Below are 12114 nucleotides of genomic sequence, written 5' to 3' on the forward strand. Positions count from 1 at the left end.
GCACACCCGCCTCTCACGGCTGTTCTTTTTATCGTCCTGGGGTCAGAACTCTAGGTCATGCACAAAGTACTCTATCATTAAACTACTTCCTCCTTTCCCTCATGATTGAAGAGCACAGGTTCTTGAAAAAGAAGGCATCACTAAAACTTTAAATCTTGGAGGCAGGTGGCCCAGGCAATAACCACTTGGTATCTACGCGTATATCCCTTCATCCATTCCTCCATCCATCCCTCCATCCCTCCATCCCTCTATCCCTCCATGCATCCATCTACCCATCCATCCATCTACACACCCACCCATTCACCTACTCTCCCACCCATTCTTCCATTGGACATTTCCCCAAATTCTGTTCTCTCATATATGCTGTATATTCATTACAGGGGACAAAGCTAGAAATCAATAACCTTCTTCCCCATCCCCGTCAGGAGTCAGGTTGTGAGGACGTGCATTGACTCGGGTTGGGACCACATCTTTGGGTGGAAGGACACAAACAGGGAGCATCTCTCGGTCGTCGGAAGTAGAGGTTTGACAAAGCGTTTGGTTGCATATTAACATCAGGGTAGCTGTCCGTCAGATGGTGGTGTCTTGTGTCCAGGCAGAAAAGCAGCAGGTGCTGAGGCCCGGTGTCTCTCAAAGGTGAGCCAGGGCCACGTTTCAGCCGCAGCCCTGCACTCGTGGCCTTCACACTCCCCAGCCCCCTGAAATGTGTCCTGTCTTTTGGTTTGTTTTGCCTGGAACGCTCGCAGCTTCGCTAACCCTAGAGAATGGGTACTGAAGTAAATACACAGCACGGCTGTTTTGATTCTCAGTAGATGGAGAGAGCTCGAGGATGTCACACTGGTGCCAGTGTTCCTGGAGTTTCAGGGGACCCCTGTTTTTTTCCTTTAGTGTGGTTTCCCTGGGACCCTGTCTCAAGAGAAGCAGGCTGGGGGCATTCCTGTGTTCTCTGTGCAGTTGAAATGCTAGCACAGCCACACTGAGAACCAGAGGATGGTATAGGCCCGGGTGGGCTAGCATAATGCTGGGGGCCAGTGGCTTCATCACGGCTGCTGGGACAGGTTGTCACTCTCCCCTCCTAAGAGCCATCTGCAGAGGGCTGCATGGTGAAACATTAGACTGGCTTTGGTTTTCTTCTAATTGCACTTCTGATGCAGTGATTTTTGTTTGTTTATTAAGTATTTTATCTATCTAGATATCCATCCATCCATCCATCCATCCATCCATCCATCCATCCATCCATCTTTCTATTTTGATGTATGAGTACTCTATCTTGCATATATGTCCGCATGCTAGAAGAGGGCATTAGGAATCCAGCCACCATGTGGTTGCTGGGAATCTAACTAAGGACCTCTGGGAGAGCAGACAGTGCTATTATCTGCTGAGCCATCGCTCCAGCTCTTGATTTGTTTTGTTTTTAAGACAGGGTTTCTCTGTGTATCCCTGGCTGTTCTGGAACTTGCTCTGTATTCCAGGCTGGCTTCAAAGTCACAGAGATCTGCTTGCCTCTGCTGGGATTAAAGGCGTGCATCAAAGCCCAGTGATAGAGTGATTTCTAAGGCCTCGGTCTAGGGCCATCAGAACTCAGCTATGTGGAGGCTGTCAGAAAACACTGGGGAAAATGAAACTATGCAAGGGTAGTTTTGGTTCTATTACATCAGCTGCTAATCTGTAGGATTTTCCCCTTCCTGGTCCTAAGAATGAGAAGGGGAAGTGAGAGCCAGAGGGGAGAGTTCTTTTACAGTACCTCTTGCCTTGCAGACAACAACCAAAACCCCCCTTGGGTTTGAGGGGCACTTAGGACTTTTCTGTAACCTGCTTTCATCACACACAGCCTTTCTTAGAGCTCCCCCAGGTAAGAGGTAGACTTCTGATCTGCCCCAACTTTACCTTTTTTTTTTTTTCCCCAGACAGGGACAATCTTAGGGCTGTAGGAGAGGCCTCAGGAAGGAGAGAATGCTGTAGTCATTCTGGGGAGATGCTGGGGTTTTTGAGATCTTCCCTGTCTGGGCAGGTTGTCCATATCTGGGGCAGAAGGGTCTCTTAGGTCAGGGACCTGAGCCAGTCCAGAAGAGATTCTGGGTGGAGGGAGAAACTGGGCTTCCTGAGCCCAGAGGCACCACCACCTGCTGTTCCTTCCTAGCCACAGGACTTCCCTGGCTGCTGGGATATTCCAGACCCCAAGCCTGATGGTAGTGTCTTCCCCCAAGATAGGGGCGTTGTCCCTCAGGTCCAGTGGGCATGCTTCTAGCCTTTTTGTTGTCTGGTGGTTTTTGTTTGTTTTGAGACAGGATCTCATGTAGTCTAGAAAGCTGAGGATGACCCTGACTTTCAGATCAGGGTCAGGATGACCTCCTGCCCTGAGCTTTCCAGCCCAGGGACTGGGATTCTCCTCTCCCAGAGGCTCTATATAATCCAGACATTTTCTGCTCTTTCTGTCTGTCTGTCTCTCTCCCTCCCTCCCTCCTTCCCTCTTCCTCTCCCTCTCTCTTCATTTCTTCTGTCTTCTCTTTCTCTGTGCCAGCCTTCTCTTTCTGCCCCCCCCCCCATTTTCTATCTGCATGGTGACTTTCCTGGCCCCATTCCTTGAGACTGGCGAACCTGCCTGAGAGCTGCTCCTCCCCTAAAACTGAATTTATATACTCTAATTTGGCTTGAATTGGCCCATTTCATCAGCAGAGATAAGCTACCTATTTTGTGTGAATTCCCTCACCACTCCCCCCCCCCAGTTCCTTCAAAGGACTGACTTTTTTGGGGTGTGTGTGAATATTTAATTTATGATAGTACTTAAGAATATATCTTAAGCTTGGCGTGGCACTACAGAGTTTTAAGGCAGAGGCAAGTGGGTCTCTTTGAGTTTGAGGCCAGCCTGGTCTACAGAGTGAGTTCCAGAACAGCCAAGGGCTACACAGAGAAACCATGTCTCAAACAAACAAACAAACAAACAAACAAACAAACAAAAAAACAAAAAAAACCCCACAAAAAACAAAAAAACAAAACAAAACACACACACACACAATGGAAGCACCTGGCCACAGCAGAACTCACTTAATAAGGGTCAAGCCTAGAGCCAGAGTGAAGGTGGAGAGGGGGTATGGGGGGGTGCAGGATGGTCTGATTTGAACCCAGCTCTAAAGATGAACTCCTAGGCACTGATAACCCACAAAAGACAGGTACACATCTTGCTTTTAAGACATTTCTAATACACATCAGTGGGTGAATTTGCCCATTGGGTTGAAGTCCTGTGTATAAACAGCTCTTCAAATAGACAAAGTTCAGGGACCATGTCATACTGGATCTCATAGTATTTGGTGCCCAGTAAGATCCTTGACAGATAAAAAGATACATAGTAGCCGTTGTTGAGTGAGTGAAAGAAGAATGATTAATGGCTCAAAGGAAACTTGTAAGTTGCCAGGCCCTCTGTGCAACCGGGGCTGCAGAGGCTGACACAGCATTCTGTCCCAGTGACTGACTCAGAACTTTCTCGTTCTCTCTCTCTCCTTACTTCAGCCGTAAAGATGAAGGTGGAATGGCACGGGCTTCTGTCCGATCCCTGCGAACAGCTTTAGGCTCGCCTTTATTCAGCGAGATCACCAACTTGTTTCAGGGACTTTCCCAAGGTGGTAAGGGCCCTTCTGCAGTCTCAGCCAGAATTGGAGTCCGATTTTGTCCTGAAACCAGTTCTTGCCAAGCTCCTGTAGAGGGCGCTGGAGGCCAGGCAGAGGAGGCCAACCTGCCCTGATTGACGCTTCCAGATGCAGGCTGTTAGAGCGCATCTCAGGCACCTGGGATTCCGTTATCGCTTCTCTCTAACTTTCCACCAGGAACTGCTATGAAAGAAATGAGGCTTGGGAAAGACGCAGTCTTGATGCTTGTGTGAACTCCTCTCATCCGGGTCTCCCTTTGCCCCTTCCTTCCTCCCTTTTTTTTTTTTTTTTTTTTTTTTGAGACAGGATCTCACTCTGTAGCCCACGTAGTTCAGGCTGGCTTCAGACTCACAGCAATCCTCCAGCCTCAGCTTCCAAGTGCTCAAATCACAGGTATGAACCACCAGGAGAGGCTTACTTTCCTTTCTTGATCCTAGTGAAGCAAATTGCTTCTAAATAACCTGGTTTGTTGCGGGCTATCAGGTTTTCAGGTGTGTTCTTACTTTAACTATGTCGATGGCAGGGCATTCCAGCTGCAATAACCCAGAACGACTCAGACCAGAGCAGGAAAAATAAAAAGTTGATATTGTAAGCAAGGGAATCTTCCCCCACCCCACCTTGTCTGGATTTCTATAACAAAAGACAGATTAACAAGAAAAAAAAAACATGCAAATTTTTTTTTTGTTTGTTTTTGAGAAAAGTTTTTTTCTGTGTAACCTTGGCTGTCCTGGACTCGATTTGTAGACCAGGCTGGCCTCGAACTCACAGCGACCTGCCTGCCTCTGCCTCTAAGTACTGGGGTTAAAGGTGGCCAGGTTTTTAAGAGTTTTATAGGACAATAGAACCTTATAAGGAATGAAGACTGTATGCAAAGGGGGTGCAGTAAAGAAATTGCCAACATTACCCCTGCATTAAGGGAAAGGGTTTTTTATTGTGGATAAGAGAGAGAAAATATCCGGCAGCATCTGGAAGAGTTCAGAGAAGAAAGAAAGAGAGGCAGAGTGGACATGGCCAGGCCTAGAGAGCAGAAACTAAAGAATAGTGAGATCAGCAAGAGAGGGAGGTCTGGGGCAGCCTTGCCATTTTACGGAGAACAAATGGGCATCTGGCGGGGAGAGGGGGGAAGCCTCAAGAGGTGATGAACCAGCCTTCTTCCATCTTGGGTTTAAAAGCTGTCTTATTTAACTAGGCTCACTTCTGTTTCTTTCTCAAGGATTGGGCTATGCCCCACCTGTAACTTTAACTACAAATGGTTCCTCATTGCCCATTCAAGAAAAGGCAAACAATGTCTTTGTTTCAAAAACCATCTTGCAACCTGACTTTTCTTTCAAAAGGTTGTCATGACTACCTTGTTATGTCCACCTTGCAACCATGTCTTTGTTTCAGGAGGTCGTTATGACTGAATTTGTTAGGCTTATGTTCTTCTCCTGTAACCCTGCCTATTTTGTCCATTTGGAAACCTCTTACCCCTGAGCTATAAAAACCTCGTCTTCCTCACAACCAAGGCTGATCTTTCTTGAACCCTGCCTTGTGGAGAGGTAGCTCATGTACACAAATTTTAAAAAAGCTGCTTTAATTTATTGTTTGCTTTAATGAATGTGGCCATGATGGTTTTGGTTGGTGGTCTTTCTCCTTGATTCTTTGGGATTAACAGTGAAAATACAACTATTTGGGAGCTGTTTCGCACCATCCTGGCTATCCAGCTCAAACTTAGTAGGCTTGAGAGCAAATGCTTGTACTATTGTGTTATTTGACCAACTTCCCCACACCGTGTTTCGGGGCTGGTGTTGCCTGGACCCCATCAACTTTGTCGAATGTGTCTTTCTACTGCTTCTTCCTGGGTTTACCTACCTCACTTGGGAAACTGAGTGGGAAAAGACAAAATTTATTTTCACAGTGAGTAGAAAAAAAGCTTTATAAAATATAATTGCAGTAGGCAAGGAGACCCACACAAACCCTTCTTCGGGCACTGGCTGGGTTTAAGCCTACAGCAGGAGAGTGTGTCTTCTGCCATGTACCAATTCCTTGGGGCTCTCCATACATCCGTCCCCAGCTTCGCTGCACATTTTCTGCAGCTTAGGTGTTCAACTGGATTGTGAAGTATTTAGGATAGCTAGCCTCGTGGGTGGGTCTTTCATGGGCTCCTCCACAGTTCTTTGGAGTTAAAGCGGATATTCTATGTAACAGTCACAGCTAGGTAGGCTGTGAGGATTGCTGTACAAGCAGGACCAGGCTAGAAACGCCCACAAAATGATTTCAAAACACAACAGCTGCTATTTGCTACTGGGAATGTCACCTGTGTTTTTGTTTATTTCTTCCCCAAGCTCTGCGAAGTGACTGTGGGCTGAGAGTGTATCTTCAGGCGCAGTGGCACAAGCCTGTAATCCCAGCACTCAGGAGGCAGAGGTGGGTGGATCTCTGTGAGTTCGAGGCCAGCCTGGTCTATAAAGACAGCCCAGGACAGCCAAGGCTACACAGAGAAACCCTGTCTGGAAAAACCAAAACACCAAACCAAACCAACCATTCACCCTCCGTTATGAGAGTCCTCCTAGCCAAGCAACCTCTGTCTTAGGGAGTTCAGCTTGCTTCCTTGCAAAAGCATCAGCCCAGCTGGGCTTGTTGGCTGTTTAAACTCTGTCTAGTGCTGTGAGTAGATGCCATGACCACAGCAACTCTTATGAAGGAAAACACTATCATCATGGGAGGAAGCGCGGTGGCATGCAGGCAGATATGATGCTAGCTAAGGAGCTGAGAGTCCTACACCCGAATCAGCGTGCAGCAGGAAGAGGCACTGGGTCTGGCTTGAGCTTCTGAAACCTCAAAGCCCACCCCCAGGGACATACTTTCTCCCACAAGGCCACACCTCCAAATAGTACCACTCCCTATGGGTCTATGGAGGCCATTTCTATTCATCCCACCACAGGCTTCCTTGTAGCGGGGTAAGGAGGGTTATGGGACCTTCACCTGAGTACCCAGCTGTTTTAATTACTACTGCTGGGAAGCCTCGTGCCTGCTGATTAAAGGCTTTCCAGTGGGGGTGGGGCATCCAAACCCCTGTAGGTAACTCTGTGCTCCATAATGAAGCCCAATAAACTCACTGGTTCCCCCGAGTGATTTGTGCCCTGATGTGTTATTGGGACCTTAGGAGAAGGGGTAGATGTTATGTCTCTCTCCTGGGTAGGAAAAAACACATTCTTAACCCCCCATTTTTTTTTAAAAGAAGAATTAGATAGGTTATGGCAAAGGGTTGATGTTTGTTTTGTTTTTGAGACAGCATCTCACTGTGCAGGCCCTAGCCTCAAACTCACAAAAACCCACCTGACTTTGCCTCGTGGGTACTGGGATTAAAGGCATGTGCCACTTTGCTTGGACAGACAAGTTGTAGAGTCAGCTCTCTCCTTCCATCTTTCATGGATTCCAGAGGTTGAACTAAGGATGCCAGGCTTACATGGTAAGTACCTTTATTTACTCCTGGATCCATCTTAATACCCTGGCTGATGGCTTTTGCCTGTTTGAGTCAGGCTATCATATAGCCCAGGCTGGCCTCAGGCTCATTGCCTAGCCAAGGATGACCTTGAACTTCTTATCCTCCTGTCCCTACATCCTAAGTGCCTGACAACATGCATGTGACATCATGCCTGGCTAGGGGGTAGGCTTTTGGAGAATTTCAAAGAGGCAAAGGGAGCTTGCCATGATTCTGAGATATCCCACAGGTGAAACACCCATCAGCCAGAGTCAGGTGGAAATTCAGCATTCAACATAAGTCTTAGGATCTTGGACAAATTATTTGACCTGGCTGAACCTTGATTCCTCTATCTGCAAAATGGGAATGCGAGTTACAGTTCACACCATGCTAAAGCATAAGTAGGGTTTCATTAGATGAAGCATGGGAAGCATTTGGCTGAGATTAGTACCCTCGGAGGTCCGACAGCAACGTGAAAGATGGAGACATTTTTTTTTTTTTTCTAGCTCCAGGCTGATGGCCTGTCCTGCCGACCTGGTGTTGCTCAAAATTACGTTGTAGTCGATCGGGTCGAAGCTCTCGTTGGTGGCATTTGGCTGCCTACATCAATGTGTGAGGGAGGCGTTTCTTGAGTTTTCTCAGGAGCTCTGTTTTGAACGGCCACCATCATCACTTCCATCATTGTCCTCTTTTGCTTTTCTGTTGCTGTGATAAGGCACTCTGGGACAGAATAATTTAGGAGAGGAAAGGGTTTATTTCATCTTACAGGTTACAGTCCGTCATGGAGGCAAGAGCTCTGGAGGAGTGCTGTTTGCTGGCTTCCTCTCTGGCTTCCTCCCAGGTTCAGGCTTAGTACATTTCAGGGCCCACCTGCCTAGGACTGGTGCCACCCACCTCAGACTGGGCCCTCCCTCGTCAATCATCAGTTAAGACAGTGTCCCGAAGATATGTCTGCTGTCCAGCCTGATCAGGACAATTCTTTCACTGAGGCTCCCTCTTCCCAGGTGACCCTAGATTGTGTCAAGTTGACAACAAAGACTAAAATAAAGCACAGTCATCGTTATCCGGAACAGCAGCAATGCCAGCTAAGAGCCACCCAGATGTCTTTGTTTCGGTTGCTTTCTCTACCAACTCATGTCCTTCTCATGGTCATGCTAAGAAACTGATACAAGGATTGGTGGCCCACACCTTTAATCCCGGCACTCAGGAGGCAGAGGCAGGTGGATCTCTGAGTTCAAGGCCAGCCTGGTCTATAGAGTGAGTTCCAGGACAGCCAGGACCACACAGAGAAACCCTGTTGGCACTCTTTTTAAACTGTACTTCATGTGGGGTTCCTTACGCCTCTACCTCCCTTCCAACCCCCTAACCCTGGGCAGGAGAGAAAGAAGGGAAAGGGAACGTAGACCTCTAGACTTGGTTCCAGCTAGTTAGGGTCATCAGGTTCTTATGAGGCAATACCAATCTGAGTCGCCAGGATACCTAGCAGTCCAGCAACAGCCAACAGTGGCAGCAGACTGAACGGCAGCCTTTTTCCTTCTCTGTCTATCTGTCTCCTCGAAGCTCTTCTTTGATCTCTGGGCTCTGGTATTTATAATCTCCCAGAGTCCTCAGAATTCTACTATCTGCAGTTGGCAAAGACCACACCCCTCTCTGAGTCCCATTAGGCCAGTTACCAGCTGGCAAAGATCACACCCCCTCAGGAGGCAATTATAAGCTGTGGACAAACTAACGCAGTCCCATATCCCACATTTGGGATTGAAACAAAAACATATGTATGTAACATAACTGAGTTTTTAAAGAAATCGAAACTTCCACTATAAAACTCGGTCTTGGAAAACCAAAAAGAAAAATGAAAAAAAAAAAAAGTTGAAAGAGGTGAACTCATTGACTTCCTGGCCAATTCCTAGTTGCTTTACTTTTTTTGGGGGGGTCTCGGCCAGATAAGATGATGCACATCTTTAATCCCAGCACTTGGAAGGCAGATGCAGGTGGATCTCTGTGAGTTTGAGGCCAGTATGGTCTACAGAGTGAGTTTCAGGGCACCCAGGGCTACACAGAGAAACCCTGTTTTAGGAAACCAAAAACCAAACCAACAACAACCCCCCCCCAAAAAAAAAAAAACTGATACTGAAGTCATTTTTCCTTCTTGTGCACATGAGAAAACTCAAAAACTGAACTTGAACTAGAAACCATCCTGAACTCTGTGTTTTTGACCTTAGCTTTCTACTGCCTGTTCTGTAGCCAATTACGAATTGGATTTTTACCAACTCTGTTCTAGAAATCTTAGAAAACTAGTCCCTGGGTGCTGGCCAAAGCTGGTTTTGGGGTCTGTGGCCACTATTGGTGCCATCACCTGCTACCAGGAAGCAGTAGGACACTGTCGTGGGGGAGAAACATGAAGTCCCACCTGTTGGAGGATGTCAGACTCTTGGCAAGGCTGAATGCAGCCAGGTGTGAACTTGCAGTTCTTGCTTTGGCGGATCTACTCGCCTCAGAGCAGGAAGCCTCGGAGAACAATTCCAGTCTTGGCTCTGAAATCACTGTGTCTGAGATAGATGAGTCAATTCACCTCTTTTCTACGTGTGTTGATTTCTCCTCTGTTAAAACGAAGGGCTTTAGTGAAATCTGTGTGCCACACCCCTTGGCTCCATCCTGACAGCCTTGGATGCAGTAGTTGTGGGTGGGTCCAAGGCGTGGTTTTCTAGAGAAATGCTGGACTGACATTCAGTGTGGGAACTTGCCCCTGAAACTGGCGCTGGTATTTAACAGGGAGCTTTGAAGTGGGACTTGGAGCTAGTAGATAGTAGAGATAAAGGCGGGGAGAGGCCGAGGAAGGAGACCTTCCCAGAGCACACACAGAAAGGAGAAAGTAAATCACTCTTATTTTTATTGTTCTTGAGACTGAGTCTTACTGTGCAGCCCAGGTTGACCTAAGGCTCTAGACCCTCCTGCCATACCCTCCCAATCGGTAGGGTTATAGGCATGTGGTACCCCAGGAATGCAGATTCACAGGGAACCACAATAAGGGCAAACACAAACAAAGGCCACGTAAAACCCGAGAAGGTGGTTTTCTGTGTTACCCATTTTGAAGGATCCTAGGCTCCTGGTCTCTGCCAGCTTTCATGTTGGCAGTACAGACAGCGCTGGAGGGCAGAGGATGATTCAAGAGGGAGTTTTCACACGTGCTTCTCCCACTGGAAGAATTAGCTTGTCTCTGGGTAGATTTGTTTGCCTTGAATCTTATGAATTATTGACTCTTCTCCCATGTCACTTAGCATCTTGTGCTATAGCCTGAGGTCGTTTTTCTCTTTCTCCAGGAAACGTGTTTTATGGGAGCTCATTTCTCAACTCAGGCCAAAGATTACAAACATAGATTGCCTTGGTAAAGCGATTCATTTTAATATTCATTTTAGGATTTAGACATTGAGTTGAAAGGGCTGGGGCGATGATTCAGCGGGGGAAGGGGGGAGGGCTTGTGGCACAAGTGTGAGGAGCTGAGTTCAAATCCCCAGAGCCCTGATGAAAAAGCTGGGCGTGGTCTTGTGCGTGAGTTTGTATAACTGGCACTGTGGTGGAGGGACACGGAGACAGGGGGACCACTGGAACTTCCTGGCTGCCACCCTAGCCCCAGGTTAACCGAATGGCCCCATTTCTCCAAGAAACAAGGCGGAGAGTGAGACAATGGGGTACCTGCCATCCTTCTCTTGTTTCCTCCTACCCACGTGTACATCAAACACACCCTCATATACACGTACATACTCACAAAGCAGACATTTTTAAAAAGCCAAAGCAACAACAACAAAAAAATTGCATTAAAAGAACTCAGGTGTAGAGTAAGCACAAGACAGGCATGAACAGGCATGGCCTTCTGCTCCGGTGATCAGCCTTTTTTTTTTTTTTTTGAGACTTGTGATGTCTGTCCTCTTCTTATCATTGCGTGTACTCTCTACTCTCTCCTCTTCTTCTCTGCGCATCAGGCACTTCTTGATACAATGAGTCTAGTAAGTGTCTGCCAGTATCAACCTCCAGGAGCCTCTGGTCCTGGGAAGGGGTGAATTTAGAACAAAGCATTAACAGTGTCTGTGAGCTGAACTGGGGGTGGGGCGACATGTCTGCCCTTCCTTTTTATGATACGGAGCAAGCGTGTGTGTACCGGGTAATCAGCCATGATGGAAGTGCCCCTGTTAGTTGCTGTGACAGAATCCTGACCGGAATGACTTGAGGAAGGCAAGGTTGATTACGGCTTGCAGTGGGGGTGTGATCTATCCTGGCGGGATGACGTGAAAGGGAGCGGTGAAACAGCTAGCTGTAATGTATGCATAGTCAGGAGGCAGTGACTGATGAAAACTGGTGCTCGGTTAAGCGTAACTCTCCTTTTTATCCAGTCCAGGGTCCCAGCCAGCGGAGAGGTGCCATCAGACATCTAGGGTGGGTCTTCCCACTTAATTACCTTCACCTGGAAACTCCCTCGTAGGCATGCCCAGTGGTTTGTTTCCATGGTGATTCGAAATCCCATCAAGCTGACAGAGGTTAACCCCCAGGAACAATGTTGTTTTGAGATGGGTGTCTAATGTAGTCCAGGCCGCCCTTGAACTCACTGAATAACCAAGGGTGACCCTGAATTTCAGATCTTCCTGCTTCTACCTCCCAAGCACTGGGATTACAGGTGTGTGCCCTCAAACCCAACTTTACGTAGTTCTAGGAATTGAAACCAAAACTTCTTGAATGGCAGGCAGATCTCTACCAACTGGGTTACATTCCCCATTCCCCAAGGAACAATTTCTAAGCAGACAACGTTCCTGCAACCCTAAGCAACTTTAAAATAGTATCTATGTCAGTACAATTCTTAAAATATTTGTGTTCGAGACCATTTTCTTTTACAAAAAGCAAGTTTTATATTTGTGCTGAGTGAAAATTTCTCTTTAAAATAAAGAAGAGGAAGAAGCCAGTTCCAAGAAGGCTGATGAGTAATAACAGTAGAGGTAGTACCTAGACAGGCTGCTGACT

The sequence above is a fragment of the Psammomys obesus genome, unplaced genomic scaffold (genome assembly GCF_907164565.1).
Source record: "Psammomys obesus unplaced genomic scaffold, mPsaObe1.curated_primary_1811, whole genome shotgun sequence".
NCBI lineage: Eukaryota > Metazoa > Chordata > Mammalia > Rodentia > Muridae > Psammomys > Psammomys obesus.